The sequence below is a fragment of the Cyanistes caeruleus genome, chromosome 11 (genome assembly GCF_971803275.1).
Source record: "Cyanistes caeruleus chromosome 11, bCyaCae1.hap1.1, whole genome shotgun sequence".
Classification (NCBI taxonomy): domain Eukaryota; kingdom Metazoa; phylum Chordata; class Aves; order Passeriformes; family Paridae; genus Cyanistes; species Cyanistes caeruleus.
Window position 1 is genome coordinate 4,999,913 of NC_141711.1, and position 15,431 is coordinate 5,015,343.

Below are 15,431 nucleotides of genomic sequence, written 5' to 3' on the forward strand. Positions count from 1 at the left end.
GGTGGAAAGCAGGTGAGGTTTGTAATATGATGGAAGCATTGGCATAAGGCGTGATGCCAGGGCAAGGTGTCCCTCGGCAGCTTTGGTGGTTGAATCAGGGCTTGTTGGTGTCCCCACATGTGAGGAAATGCCTGAACTCTCATTTTGCTTTCACTAATGCACTGCTGGGTTAATGGTTGGACTCAGTGATGTAAAAGGTCTTTTCTAACCTAAGGAATTCCATGCTGACTAACAGCAGGTCAGAACTGCCAGGTGGGCAGAGCCTGTGAGGAGGCTGCCGTGGACAAAGAAGGTCAGCAAATGACTGGTGCAATTCATCATCTCTCCATGGGTCTGTGTCAGCTGAGGAACGTGGACAGAGCCTGGACGTGCAGAAGTGTGGGCAGCTCTGCCTGTTTGGCGTTTGATTTGTTGTGCATCTTGCAGGTAATTAAAATCCTCATCATGTTCGTGTGTTGGGAGTAGGAACCTGCCTGGCCCTTGGAGGGCACGGAGGGGGCTGTGAGGGACAGGGAGGGATGGCTGTGCTGCTCAGGGCTCAGGAAGAGGTGGCCACAGTGGCCAGCATTCATTGCCCATGCACAGCAGTCAGCACCAGGGCGTGCGTTTCCAGCTGACAGCTCCCAATTGTTTCCTCACCAATTACTGCAGCCAGGCCTTGATAGCACGGTGAGATGTGCCTCCCACCCATCCTTCATCTCTGTCACACTGACTGGGTGTTCTGCCTTTGTTACGACTGGGAGAACTTCAGCAGCGTCAGAAAAATAAGCAAGCCTGTCTCTGGTGTGAAAGGCTTAAAGACAGGGTGGATGCTGTTAAATAAAAATGTCTCAGTCCAGATGAAAATGTACATGGAAAAAAAAACCTCATGGACCAGCTGAGCCCTCTCAGCTCTGTCTTCATTTGGGACCCAGTGGGGGATGAAAAGAGTAGGAACTTTTCTTTTGCTAGACATCTTTATACTTAGTAAAGTATTCAGCCTTTCTTATAATTTATTCATTGTGGTCTAGCATAGTCTAAAATATCAGCCCTTCCCTCTCTGTCCTTTTACATACGCATTTTTGATGCCTCTTAATTCATTATTTAAGCAGTCTGCGTTCTGCTTTACAAAACACCCTCCTCCCCAGTACCTTAATGCCATCAGTTATTTGTGTATCTGTGTCAGCAGCTTTCCAGCAGGGAAGGGAAGGGGCAGGCTGGGATGCTGATCCCCCAGCCCTCATCTCCTGCACCCATCCCAGCTGCCCTGCCTGGGGAGGAGCAGAGGGCTGGGCAGGGAGAGGGGCTGAGCAGCCAGGGCTGGAGAGCTGCAGCTCCAGTAAAGCACTTGAGGATGAGCTGAAGTGATGCCCCATCATGTGCTGTTTGGGGGCCTCAGAGTTCCCCTGGGGGGGAAAGTGGCTCAGTGGCACTTTAGGGAGGGTGGGAGAATGGGACAGTGCAGCTCTTGGCACGGTGGAACCCCTGCTCCTGCTGGGACCTGGAGTCGCCCTCCTGGGACTCTGTGAAAATCCATTTTGGCAGCACATCCCACCCTGCAGAAGTGTCTGAGCTAGAGCTGGTGAGAGGCAGGGGACCCCTTTGATGGAGGTGCACCTGGAGTGTAAAGTATTCCCTGTCTTGTCACTAATTACAAAGTTGGATAGCTGTCAACAGGAACATTTGCAGCTGAAAAATGAGTCTGTACGTGGGGAAGTGTGAGCGATGCTTTGATTGGAGTTCTTGCAGCAATCTGTTTGCTCCCTGGGCACGGTGTTTGAAACGCTGCCAAATGTGTCCTTCCCCCCTCCAGATTCCATGGGTGATTCCTGCATCCAGGAAAGGAGGGTCTGGAAGGTGCCACGTTCCCAGCACTGCCTTTCCCTAACAAAAGAAAATTGGGCAGATAGTTCAGTTCAGAGTATTATAACTCTCCCTCAAGGAAAAGAAATAAAGGTTAAGTAAATTGAGAGGAACACAGATGTTCCAAACCTCCTTCTTATGGCCTTGGTTGCAAAAATGCCCTGGACATTATCTATTCAACATTTTTAACATTCCAGCCAAAGAAGAAGTTGGGAATATTTGACCTGTTAGTGCATGCTTCAAAGAAAGCATTTTCAAATACAGTGTGATAAATCAAGCTTTACTTACTTAATAGCCACAATGTTTTCTTTTTGAGTCAGGAACTCATGAGAGAGTCTAGGTCTAAAAAACAGAACTGACAGCTTTCTGGCCATTTAATGGAAGTTCTATTTTATTGATCCGATCTGAAAGTGTTTAATATTAGCTTTGTGCGATGACATCAGCTGAGGATGCTGCTGTCACTTTGGGGACAGCAGGAGGAAGCACAATCCCTGCAAGGCAGGAGCTTGTTCTCAGCAGGAGGGACTTGGCTGAGGACATCCCAGATCCCACTGACTCAGTGCTTGCCTAAACACTTTTTCCTTATGTTTTGCAAATAACAAGCAATTTTGCTTATTTCTGTGGCTTTGGGGGTTTGCCCCCTCCTGACAAAACAGTGTTTGCTTGTTCCCATATTTACTTTCTCCCAGCTCTCCAATATCATATTTGCACAGTCAATACTCTTCTGCTGGCAGATTATTTTTAATAGAGCACTTTATTGAAGTGTCTTTCAGGAGAATATTTGCACTGCAGTGCACATCAGAGCACTGCTGTGTGAGAAGGGCTTCTCCTGAATGCACCGGCACCTCCTTATCAAATTTTGTGCTTGGAACATTTAGATGAAGGAGGATAAAAAGGAATGTGACTGCAGATCCTGTGTAGATCCTTGTGTAAATCCCACCATGGGCAAGGTCTTGCTGGACATTGACACGTTGTGAAGTAAGTACAGCACGTTCCATGCAGCTTTTTTGTCCCCCAGATTATCTTCCCATCACTGTTAAATTCCTGACACCCAAATTATTTTTTAAAACTTTTTATTTTCCTTTTTCTAATTACTGAGAAGAAATCCCAAGTTTCTCTCATTAGGGGGCAAGTTAATTAACCTCCAGTATATTCTGTTACTCTTGGAGTTAACCAGACCCCAACTGCTTCTTTTTGATGTCATTTTTTGGTTATCCTGAGCCTGAGATGGAGGTGGTGACTGGCACTGGCCACACTGAAACCCACAACTCATCCCTCCTGGGACTTCAGTGGCACCAAGATTTCATGAGAGGAAGGGTTTGATGGCACTGGAGATGGGAACACTTCTGCTCACCACTCTCTCAGTCAGCACTCCACAGAGGAAAGTTTAGGTAGGTCTGTTGTAAGCAGCTCCATTTAATTTTGTTATTTTTCACTATTAATTATCACTGGAAGCAGTTTCCAGTGAATTAAAATCCTCCTGTCTGTTGAGGAGTAGGGCTGCTCTGGATGTGCTTATTTTTCTATGTGTCTGCTCATGCAGATTTCCTGAACCCCTGCAATTTTCCTAGCTTCTCGCTGCTATTTGACATTTATTCTTTGTGTACTTTTCCATCTCATTAATTTATTAAACATCAATGGTGATGCAGGTCTTTGATCCACTTAAAAATTAACCACCTACGCCTGTCTCCTAACCAGTTCTTGAGCCATGGCAATATTCCCTTTCTCCTGGATATTTTGGCTCATCAACAGACCCTTGCCAGTGCCTGTGTCTGAGATGATTTTAAAGACCATGTGATTTTTTTTTTTGAGTTTCCCATATTATTGTCAGGTTTGCTTGCAGAAAGATGCAGTTTTTCTCTGTAAAAATGTGTTGTTCAGCAAGGTTTGTGTAACTTTTGCTGACTTCCCAAAATAATCAGCTTTTTTGGCAAGGAAAAAATATCGTGGCTGGGAAATGGATTTGTCTTGAGCATTTCTCAAAGAAGGGGGTTAATGGGAAGAGATCCCTGCTAGCAGCTCTGTTGCTCTCTCCTTGCAGAGCTTTTGGGTGAAACCATCTGGCCCTGAGAATCTGCACTTTTCTCTGTGCTGACACAGGTGATGCTGCACCCCTCCTCTGCCAGAAACTCCTGGGTGCTCCTCATGCCAAATCCATCACTTCAATATCCTCCTTTACAGGAATGCTTGATTCCTGTCCACATTCCCAGATTTTTTATTTTTATTTTTATTTTTTTTTGATGCCTGTTCTCTTTCTACAGGAGGTGAAATACATTATCACAATGTACCACAGTCCCTAAAACCTAATGGTGCTGTCAGAGCTCACTGCTGAACTTTGGTCCCCAGAAGGTGGGAGCTTCCCTCCTTGGAAGGAGCCCTTCCAAAAGCTGCCTCTGAGTTGCTAAGAAACAGCTTGTCACTGTGACATGGGCTGTAGGCAGTTCTGTACAGGTAATTAGAAGTCACTCCTGCTTTATTATTAACTATTTGTTGACTTTTTTTTTCCTTTTAAATAATTTCCCTCCCCGTCCCCAGAGCGTTCAGCACTCCTGGTACATCTGCATCAATTATGCATCCTCTGTGTGATTTTTCTTCCTGTGGAAACTTGGCTTGCAGGGGCTCTTTGTGATGCTCTAGCCATGACCTAACCCTGCTTTGCTGAATAATTCCTACCGAGACAACACAGTTTCCCTGCTGTGTTTTCCACGCTGCTGTGTCTCAGCAAGGCAAATAAATCAGGCTGTCTCCCACCACCAGGCAGCCTTGTTTGCTCAATTTTGCCATTCCATTTCTTGCTTTATTGAATAAGCATGTATTTATGTACCTTGTGTCCTTTCTCTGCCTGCCCATTTTTTATTGAACTCCTCTATCGTTCGGTTGGATTTTCCTGACAGAGTTTTGGATCTTAAAATGCTATTTCTTCAGACCAGCTGTCACTTCTGTCCTAACCTTGTCCCATGAGGTCTCTGTGCACTGCTTACGTGTCTAGCTCTGCCTGCCCCTTCACCTTCTCCTCAGCTCTTTTAGTTTTAATACCTCATACACGAAGTCTGGTTGGGTTTTACCCCCCTTCTGTTTAATTAGGGTGACTCTCTTATTTTTGGCACTCTCTAAAAACCAGCACCCCTACAATGAGAACAGCCTTTATGTTCTTCATGACTCTTTATGCACCAAGCTCGTGTCTCTCTGGGGATTAGCAGGGAGATGCTGCTGCACCAGCCCCAGCCTTAAATCTCTTCCCCAGAGGTAGAAGCAGTCTCCAGCCAGACTAAGGGGTTATTTTAGCTCCCCTCAGCCTGCTCTGGAGCCGTGGAGGGTGGCTCTGGGGCAGCTCACAGCTGGCTGGCTCCGAGGGAGCCTCAAGCTCCACTTGGCTGGAGCCAACACCCGGCAGCTCCTGGGGAAAGAAGTGGGAGAGCAACCCCAGGGAGGGGATCTGCTGCCACCCCACGCTCTGTCAGCCCCCTCCTAGTGAGGCTTCAGACTGGAGAGGGAGGTTTCTGTGCTGAATCACCAGTTTGGGAACACACCACTTGGCGGGATTTCCCCCCCACCCCAAACCCCCGTTTCTCTCAGGAGAGCTCTGTGGAGCTTTGGGGATGTGGGGGAACAGAAAAACCTTTTCCCTAATGGCTCATCTTGCTGCTTAGTGACCACCTGCCAAATTCAATGTCGGGAGATGCTGAGATCTGTGGGGCTGGGAGTCGGTGCCTAATGAAGGCACGTCAGGCTGGGAATGAGGATTTTATACCCCGCACAGCAGAACTCCAGGATGTTATTTATAGCTGCTCACTTGCACCACAAGCACCTGTAGAGACTTTATTCTCCAGCCCCTCAGTGGAATCACAAATGACAGAAAGAGCTGAAGATGTAATGACCCTTGAAGTAGCAGAAATTATTTACCAAACCGTAGATAAGACGACAGATCTCTCCTGCACTGTGTTTAGGGCATCCAATCTATTGCAGATGTTACCATAGTCATGCTGTTTAATTTAAAATTGCCCTGCCTTCCTTGTGTCTCAAATTCTTTTCTTGGGAAACTAAATCCTTTCATAACCTAAATGCAGCAGAGGAGATGAAAGCTGCTGGTCTGGGGATGTGTATGGCCATTCCAAGGGAGCTCTATGTAATTGTTTTTTAAATGGACATGCTTGCTCTATTTTTTTTGGTCTGGTTCATCCTGGTTTTGTTGTTTGTGATATGTCTTCTGACATATGCTCCTTGTCTAGCAATGAAAAGCTACCAAGATTAAAAACCTTTGTGAATTTATAACTGGCATAGTAAGAGCTCAAGCTCTTCTCATTTTACTGATTTTGCGACCTCCATAGCAGATATAATGCAGGGATTAAAAAGGAATGGTTACTATTGGTTTCCTGGAATAATTTTCTTTGTACATGGGTCAAAAGAATAAGGATTAACAAAATTATTAGGCATTGGAGACAATAGCCCAATCTGTCTGCCTTTAGCTTTTAAGGTGTCTCTTAACAGGGCAGGTGGCTCTGATAGAGAAGGCTTGTCACTCTCTTGAGCTGAACATGGCCCCTACTCCCCAAAAAATTGTTCACTTCAGACCAATTCCTCACTACCGAATACCCAATAGGTCTTCACTGAAATCAGTCAAGGATCCCAGCTTCAGCTTCATGTGAGGGAGTCTGATTTACATTTACAAGACATAATATGGTTGGTCCTAATTTTTCCTGTGTGCTTTCAGCTGCCGTGCCAAGCAGCGAGTTGTGTAAATCTCTCCAGTGTGAGCTTTACTTATCATTTAACAATCTCCTGTGAGCACTAATTTTAGTTTTCCCCCTATTGAACAAGGTTTTGGAAGTGCTCAATGGATGTCCAGCACATGCAGGTGGAGATAACCCCGGGGATTAATTTCACCCATGGCTTTATCAGGGCTCAGTGAGACCCACGGGACAAGAGAGGCCCTTTACCCACAGCTCCTGGATTGTTCTTCCTGGTGGTGCTGCAATCAAGGCTGTCAAGGAAAATGATCTACAGGCAGTAGCTTGATTATATTTGTCCTGAGATACTTCTACACTAAAGGATTTTCAAGTTTTAATCAGTCTGCATTAACTGCAGTGCTCTTGTAGTTGATCATGGAAAGAAAGCAACTGTTGATTGCACTAAAAGCATTAAGTGACCTCTGCTAATTAAAAGATAATGTCAGTGCATCTGAGTGGAGTGCCTGGGTCTTTAGCCTTTCAGATAGACACTAAATGAAAATCAAAGAGTTTGGAGGAAATATTTGTGGTAAAGTTAAGAGACTTGTTTGTAGAAATATCAGGTCATGTTTCATAAAAGTTATTTAATCCATTAATGATACCCAATATGCCATAGAAGCAGCAATTTGCTGAAAAAGAGCAAGCTCTTCCCCAGATGTGGGATGTCTTTACTTACTCTGCCTTAACTGGAGCATTTACCTTGGGAAGCCTATGATATAGTGAATCCAGTGTGTGTCCCTCTGTTGTCCATAAATAAACCAAATGCTTTTTCTCACAAATGCAGCTCACCTTTTAAATGACCCAGACGTTCAGTGTTAAGTTCTGTGTTCAGTTATAGGGTAGTCAGTGTCTACAAATGCAGCCTTGCCTTTATTTCATTAATCTCAGTGTCTGGGAGAGAAAATTAAACAGGTGGAATAGTGATGTACAAGCACATCCCTTGCTCCTTGGAGATGATCTCTGGTAAACATTATCTTCTGTTTTCTGTATTTATATAGACACGGAATGGAAGCCCTTTGGGCAGAGAAGCAATGGCACAAATTCTCAGTGAAATCGCATGGAGATGCTGTTGTGTCCTCCAAGGAGCCATCAGTGGCCAGAGAGCTCTTGGAGGAGGTGCCAAAGCAGTTGGTGAAAGTGTGGGAAAATTTTTCAGGTTTCTGCCTCACTCTGACTCTTTCTTCTGTGAGAAGAAACAGAAAGAAGGGAAGTTAAAATATTTTTTTTCCATGTGGAAGAAGTTAAATCCCACATGGGAATAGAGAAGGGAACAGAATGGTTCAAATTGTGGTGTTGAAAATGAGGTTGACTCCATGCAATAAAGCAGAGGCTTCCTGGGGAGGAGAGGGGAGGTGTCTGCTTCTCCTCAGATTAAAAGAACCGTTCTGGAAGCTGAAGGTAATCTCTTCCCAGGCCTTTGTAAGCGAGCTTCACAGCTGCCAGATTGCATTTGCTCACAGCCAGCAGCCCTGGCTGAGGAGGCTGCAGGGCGAGGAGCAGCACAGCACCGGGTGTGAGCCAGCCCTGGCTGGGCTCTGTCCATCCAAAGGCTCTCTCCAGGCAGAAAGGGGCTGATTTGCCACCATCCCAAAAGCTACAGGACGAGCTGGGCTCAGCCTCCAGGGGTATCAAGATTAGAGGGGAATTTTCAGACAGGAAATACTGATTTTTCTCAGTGCCAGTCACCCACCTCACAGAAAATATTGTTCATCTGAAGGGAAATGGAAATGTAAGCCTTTGACACAAATATCCCCTTTAAAGAAGCCTTCCTCACCCCCAACCCCCCACCCACTGGCAATAGAAAGTTACATTTACTTACGTGAAACCTGAAAAATTTTAACTTTGAAAACTTTAAACTTTGAAAAAATGCCCTTTCTGTTTGCCCTTAGCACTGAACTTTGTGGAATTCACCCTTTGTTCTACTGAGGTCTCAGCAGTACCTGATGCCTCATTTCTCTCTTTTCTGTTTTACAATTAACCATTATTTTCAGTGTTTTTTTAAAGAGCAATATGCACACCTGAAGATATTTTAAAGAAACTATTTTAAAAGGTTATAAAGAATAAAATAAATACTTGGCATCGAGATTCTTGGAGTGCATGATGAATATTTTAACAACAAAAAAATCTAGCCAGAGAGAAATGAAAAGATTTAGTGCTCTAAATAAAACTCTTTGTGGGTTTTAATGTGCAAAAATGGACAACAATGGCTTTAAAGCCTCTCCACAAATACTTACATCTCTGCCCTGGTATACTCTGCATATGTTATATCCATAGCCAGTAATGGTCTGTTGTGTCTCTAGGTGCTGAGGGAAGGTATTACAGCAGTTTTCTCCTCTAGGACTTTGCATAATAACCTCTGGGCTTTGAGCAGCGAGTTTGGACCTGTGGGAAGACAGCTGTGGGTGTAAAGCTCAGGTTTTGGATCCTGTGGTGGAAAGTGGGAACCAGAGAGAGGGGAGGGAAGGGATGTTTGGGAGCTGCTCACTCCCCACAGAGGGGCTCAGCCAGCACAAACTGGGGAAAACTCTGTGCTCACACAATTTCTGATTGTCTTGTGGCTGCAGTGAGGGCTCAGACCAATGTGGGATAAACTTTGGTTGTGTCACTGCTTAATGTTTCCATTTCTTTCCCTCCCTCACACATCCCCACACAGCTGGAAAAGAGAAGCTTTCTGTAATATCAGCTGTGACAGAAGTGGAGCATTACTCAAGTTTTTATTTGTGTAATTGGTCAATTCACTAGCTAAGAAAGCCTTTATTATTATTTTTTTTTTAATTAACCAAATGTGTAAGTGTCCATGAAACATGGATTTCTGTAATTATTTCTGTAAAATAATATCTTTGGCCTGAGCAGGAGCCCTTCAGTCCTGCTGTAAGGTTGCCTTTCTGCAAGCCCTCCAGCTAATTGAATCTTATATATTTTCTTCCTTGCTGTTATAGAAACTCCTACTGCTAAATGTAGTGAATGCAATTGCTAAAGTGATGGTGCCAGTATAAATTATTAAAATTACATGGAGTAATAAAAATATGTTGTATAAAAAAAGATACAGAAAAGGCAGTAGGACTCAAGCTTTCAAGTTACTTCAGAAAATTCTCTATATCCATAATCTGGACAAGTGGTACAGTTGGGTTCTGTCTTTACATGTTTTCTAAAGCAGAATGTTTGGATGACATACTTCTCAGGCTTCCAGCTTTCCTTGAAGAAAATGAGATGGTTTGAAGAGGGCTCCTCTCAGGTTTTTGATAACTTTTGGAAGCATCTTGGGTTGAAACATTAAAAACATAATTTCCAAATTCATAAGTTACTTCTGAAAATCTATGTTGTTTGTTTGTAACAAGAATCATTGAAAAAAATTTGACTGTGTGAAGATCACTTTGTATCAAACATAAAAATTCATTAATTTAGTACATAATGTCTGATTCCTTGTTATTACAACAGAGGAGCTCTTGAAAAACATGAGAAACCTATTCCTCCCCTTCACTATAAATTAATAAAAATCATCCATTTGAGGTTTTTTTCTTGCAGCAGGCACTCAGAGAATGGACATGGGAAGTGCCATGGAAAATTGGAAAGAGACACTAAACAGCACAGATGCAAGGTTAGTGTTACACAAAAAAAAAAAAGGAGTTCAGTGCATAATCTCAGCCCTTGATGAAGAAGATGTAGTGAAATGTTGACTTTAATTGCCATGGGACATAGATTAGCAGATGGTCCCATGGATAGACTGCTCTCCATGTCTATAAATAGCACAAGTTAATTTATGCAAGATCTTCCTTTTCTTTTACAGCCATCTCCCAATGTGTCAATATCTTATTGGCAAGGAAGCATCCAGCCCCAGAGCTGGAATGGAGACCCTGTTTCCAGCCCCGGTATCGTGTGATTATGTTACAGCAAAAAAACCATCTGATCAAATAACTCCTGATTGAAAAGACAGGCTGTGACAGTCTGATCTGAACACACCTTCATTTCAGAAATAACTATCAGGTATCTGCAAGTCAGCTGGAATAATGGCTGGGAGAAGTGGGGGAGGCAGCACGGCTCGGAGTGGGATCAGGGAGCTTCTCCCGGCTCCGTCTCAGGCTGCTGATGGTGTTTTGCTTTGCACATCTCCAGCTTCCACCTCCCTGCTGCTGGGTGAACTCTTTTGCTTGAGATCTCTCTGCCACGGTCACAGGTAAGTGGTGAAAAGGTTTTTGGACCTGCCAGGAGTGTGTGCAGCCAGCAACCTTCAGCCTGGCCCCTCTGTGTCAAGTTTGGCCTCCCCGACCTGCAGACCCCTGGTGCCTCTCAGCTCCTTATGCCTGGAGCTCTTTTTCCTCTTTCCTGGGCTTCCCCAGGCCTCTCACTCCCTGTCTGCCTGTCCAGTTTTTGTAATGGAAACCTCTCCTTTTGGTTCACAGCTTTGGCTTCTCTGTCATTCTGGAAGCCTCATGTTTGGAGCTGTCACGGAGTAATTCGGTACAAGAATCTCATGGATATTTCTGCTTCTGGGCTTGTTAAGTCATTTGTGCCCTGTCCAAAGAACTTCTAGAATCCCCCACTTTTAAGCTCTTCATCCATCATTGTGCAAATGTTGGCATTATAAAGCAGGGTCCAAGCAACCTTTGTGTCCAGGTCTCCCTTGCTGCTACAATGAATTAAAGAGGTACCAGTAAATACGAAGCCAGCAAAGAATTTTCCAAGCCACCTAAGTACAGGCAGTATTTTAAGCCAGAGCACTTCCTTTTCCCAACAGTATCATGGTGTCTATAAGCCCCACAGAAGGGCTGAGCCCTCCCCCTTCACCACCTGGGCAGGTAAATGAAAATGTAACAGAGGACCTGCAGTGATTGACTTTGTGCCATTTTGAGCCTGACATCCACCAAAATCAGCCACTAGAAGTATTTACTGATAGACCAAGGTCCACAACCTGCTCTGTGATAAATCTGAACCCCCTTTGGTTCAGTAGGGATATTCTGGATTTACCTACATGTAATTTAGAGCAGATTTTGGACCCTGCCCATGAGCATTATGCCTTTCCCTACAGGAAGGAAGATTGATTCTGACCTTACTTAAACTAAGCAGCTTTAATCGTTCACTATAGAAACACCAAGACTGGGCTGGGGGCTGGGGACACAGACATGGGAATCCTATAATCTTTGGTTAAGTTGTAATGAAATTGTCCAGGATGAGAAGGAAACAGATGGATTCTGATTAATTTCTCACAAGTGTAGACCTCAGCATCCGATGTAACATATGTGGTGAGCAAATGTCACTCATGCCTCCAAAGTGCAGAAAAAATCACTATTGTCAGGATATATTCATTGGCATATTGGCTGCTGAACTCCCAAGGGTGCAAGGATGCTGTGCATTACATTTAGTCCTGAATTAAATATTCAGAGGCAGAGATACCTAACCCTTTCCTGTATGCCTCACTGGTTATCACAGTTGAGCTTAATGAATTGAAAGAGGGAGGGGAAGGGAGATTTCTCCCCCTCCTTTGTAAATCATTATTTACTGTGGGAGGAATATCAAGATGAGTTGGTATTTCTGCTTTAGAGTGTTCAGCTGACTACCAATAGAGCCTGAGTTAGGGAAAATAATGCAGCTTTGAGCTGTAAATGAGCAACTACACGACTTTCATCTTGTATTGATAGAAATCAGAGCCCAGCTCTGTGTTTGTGGAGTTGTTCTGGGTTTTGTCACTTCTATAATCTATTCCATGTAATTGCATATTTAAAGAAAATGTAGTTCATTTATTGATTGCCACAATATTGTTTCAGGCAGGTAAGATAAGAGGCCAGAGCTGCTTTCTCTTGTCTCCACATAGTCTTAGGGAGTGGAAGGAGCAATGCACGTGAGTAAAGCGGGGCCCCATCTGTGCTGAGGAAAGAGATTCATTACAGCTGACTTGTCCTGTCAGAATTACTGCCCCAGACTGTTTCTCGGAAAAGGATGTCACTAAGATATCTATTAGAGTATTTCAGCCACAAACTTGAGAAATGAATATTGAGCAGTGGGGCTCCTCTGTGGCTCAGGCTCTGCCCCTGGGTGCAGCTCCCCACTTCCAGTCACTCCCTCTGCAAAACTGAGTGATGGGTCTGTCTGTGTCTTCTCTTCTTAAAACTAATTCCTCATTATAAAAAATGGGGGAAAATGGATATTTTGCTCTCTAACTCACTGTAGGTTGAAATGTAGTGTCTGTCTTGCACATTTCCCTCTCCACCTCTGGCAAACACTACTCCACTACTCCACTACTCCACATTATGAGCTGGTTTGTTTGTCTTAATGATCTCCTGTTTAACAAGTGAGTGTGCATCTTTTTTGATGGGGAAGCTGAATCATCTCAAAAAGAGCTTTATTTCTGATTGAGGAATCCATGGCTGATAATGCTGGGGAAATCTTGAGACATTAGCTGCTGTCTTACACTGGTTGAAATTGGCTCTTCACATGCAGCCTTTTGTTTCTTCCTAAATGGAAGATGCAGCAAAGCTCAGTAATAGTTGGAACTACACTAAACAGTCCCCATCTCCTGGAGTCATAACCTTCATTTTGGGACCCCTAGTTTTGGAAAACTTCACCTGGGGTTCTGGTTTCCTTTCCTCACTGTTCAAAGTTGTGCCCTGTGCTGGACTCCGGACTCCTGGATCCCAGCAGGGTTTGGTTTGACTCCATTGCTCATTAGAGACAACTCTTTGCTTAAACCTTTAAAAATTCTAATGAGAAGACTCTGATTTCTCAGGAAGCTGATATACAATTCACTGCTGGTTTTGCTAAAATTCCTGAGTTTTTCTTTGCTGGGTTGTTTCCAACGTTTTTTTTTCCTGGCATTGCCTTAATTATGTACCAAAAGTGGGTAGCAATTTGTGTGTCTGCAAAGCTTGTGAACACAGTGCTCTTTGTCAGATGGAAACTCTTGTTTTCACTTTTTCTGTTTTTTCCATGGTGCCTGACAATGCATCACTTACAGTTCCTTCCTTTAAGCTGGAGTCAGTGCAATGAGTCTAAGTTTGATAATTGCTTATTGCATCCAGACTGCACAAGGCAAAATCACTTAAATCCTCTGTTGATCTCCAGAGTCACTGAACAAGACTAAACTGTCTCATTTTTCCTTGCTTTATCACATGGCACTGGAATTCCCTATCAATGTTACAGTCTGCTTTGCTGTCCTGGAAACCAGGAGCTGTGCTGGGACTCCTTGGACTGTAAAAGTGACATTGCAGAGCTACAGCAGGACTTTCTGACCCAGCTTGTGTTGCGTGGAAACCTCAGAGTCTCATGATGTTAAATCATGAGACTAATACACAGTTTACAGCTGAATCCATGGTTTGCTGGACAAACCTACCCACTGCTTTGTTTGGCAGAGGTTTTTGTGGGTAACCAGGCAAGCCTGAAGCTGTGGGAAGAGGTGAAGCCAGGGAGACTGGTGGGAGATGGATTTGTAGGGAAGATAAAATGGTGGGTGCAGAGATTTGAGTTAATTAATTGCAAAGCTACAGAGAAAAGGAACATAGAACCAATGCAGAATTATCTTGTGACCAGAAATATTTCCCTAAATCAGGTGAGTGAGAATTTACTCACTCAAGTGAAGCTGTTTTCAATGAGCAGAGATGAGGATGGGACCTGAGTGCACGTTGCCTTTGTCTCTCCAGCTGAGGCATCACACATGAAAGTCCCAATCGCTGCTTCTTGTGTTCAGCAAACCAGTAGAGATATAAAATTGGGGCATAATGATGAATGAAACTGTGGGATGTGTCTTGATTATCCTAGGTTTCTAATGTATAATTGAATTATTTTCTTAAGTGTATTTCAAGCCCTTTGATTTCTAGCCTCTGTTTTTAATTACTCAGCCCCCTCTTGCCCTTGTGCATTATTATGCTGCTCATTAGCATTCAGTGAGACTACAGAAGTTTGACTTCTGAATAAAGTAACGTACAAAAGAGAAGGGATGCTTTTTATCTTACCACTTAATAATTTAAATGGAACCCTTTTCTTTAATCAATGTTTAATAGTACAATAGTTGTTTGTTTAAACTGTGCTTTGCCTAATTTTGCAAACAAAAAAGAGAGGCAGGATAAACATGTTTAGAAATAATAAGCTTTGTACCCATTTTAATCTTCAGAAGACTTAAAATATCTCCAGCACTTCTAATGTCGGTTCATCTCAACAAGGCAGGAACGTGGGCCCTGAATGTCTCTGTATCATTTATGCAGTGCTAAGAAGCACCAGCCTATTTTTTATTTGAGGGAAGCAGAAAACCTTGCTAATTGCAAAACTGAAAGCTACTCAGCAGCGTTAATATTGTTGGCATGGCCGCCAGCTGTGATGATTAGGATGTGTGACAGAGGGAGAGATAATTTGATCACAGGCCTGGGGACCAGAAGCTCCTGTGTCCTGCTCCTTCCCAGTGCACCTGCAAAGGCAAGGAAAATACAGGGGGAGATTTAGTCCAGCCCCACAGTGCCCAGGATTTCTGGGAGGGCCCTGCAGGGCACAGTGGGTGCCAGAACTGTGAGTGTAACTCCAGGGTGAGGGAGGGGATGGGAGCTCAAGCCTGGGCATTGACTTGCAGGAGGAAATAGCTTTCTGGGGCTAATAATTTATTACTAATAGGGCAGTAATTAATAATCAGGTGTGGAGGCTCTGCATGTGTGGTGCTGGTGTCACCAGCAAAATGTGGCTTTGGATGGGATCAAACACTGTGGGACAAAAACTGGGAAGCTGAGCCGTGGCAAGGTCAGGGGGACCCTCAGAACACAACATAAAAGAGATGGACTAAAGCCTCTGTCCCTCTGCTTGGCTTCCTCCTATGCAAAACAGGAATTGATCAGGGATGTGTTGAGGATTTAGAGATATCCGGAGACCGCTTTGGAGACATTAAAA

At 43.9% G+C, this 15,431-nt stretch overlaps 1 protein-coding gene across 2 annotated transcripts in view; it reads left to right on the forward strand.

Moving 5' to 3' along the window:
- The first annotated feature begins 241 nt into the window (after window positions 1-241).
- Window positions 242-15,431, forward strand: part of TAFA4 (TAFA chemokine like family member 4) — an 85,355-nt gene continuing 70,165 nt past the window's right edge. Inside the window, exons 1-7 of one of the 2 annotated variants that reach the window (XM_086845797.1) lie at window positions 242-426; window positions 2,721-3,233; window positions 4,104-4,293; window positions 7,568-7,725; window positions 10,095-10,167; window positions 10,357-10,553; window positions 10,683-10,743. The gene's annotated coding sequence lies outside the window, so the exon portion shown is untranslated. Of the gene's footprint in view, window positions 427-2,720; window positions 3,234-4,103; window positions 4,294-7,567; window positions 7,726-10,094; window positions 10,168-10,356; window positions 10,554-10,682; window positions 10,744-15,431 lie in introns of those variants that run through there. The other variant, XM_086845799.1, reaches the window with a different exon arrangement.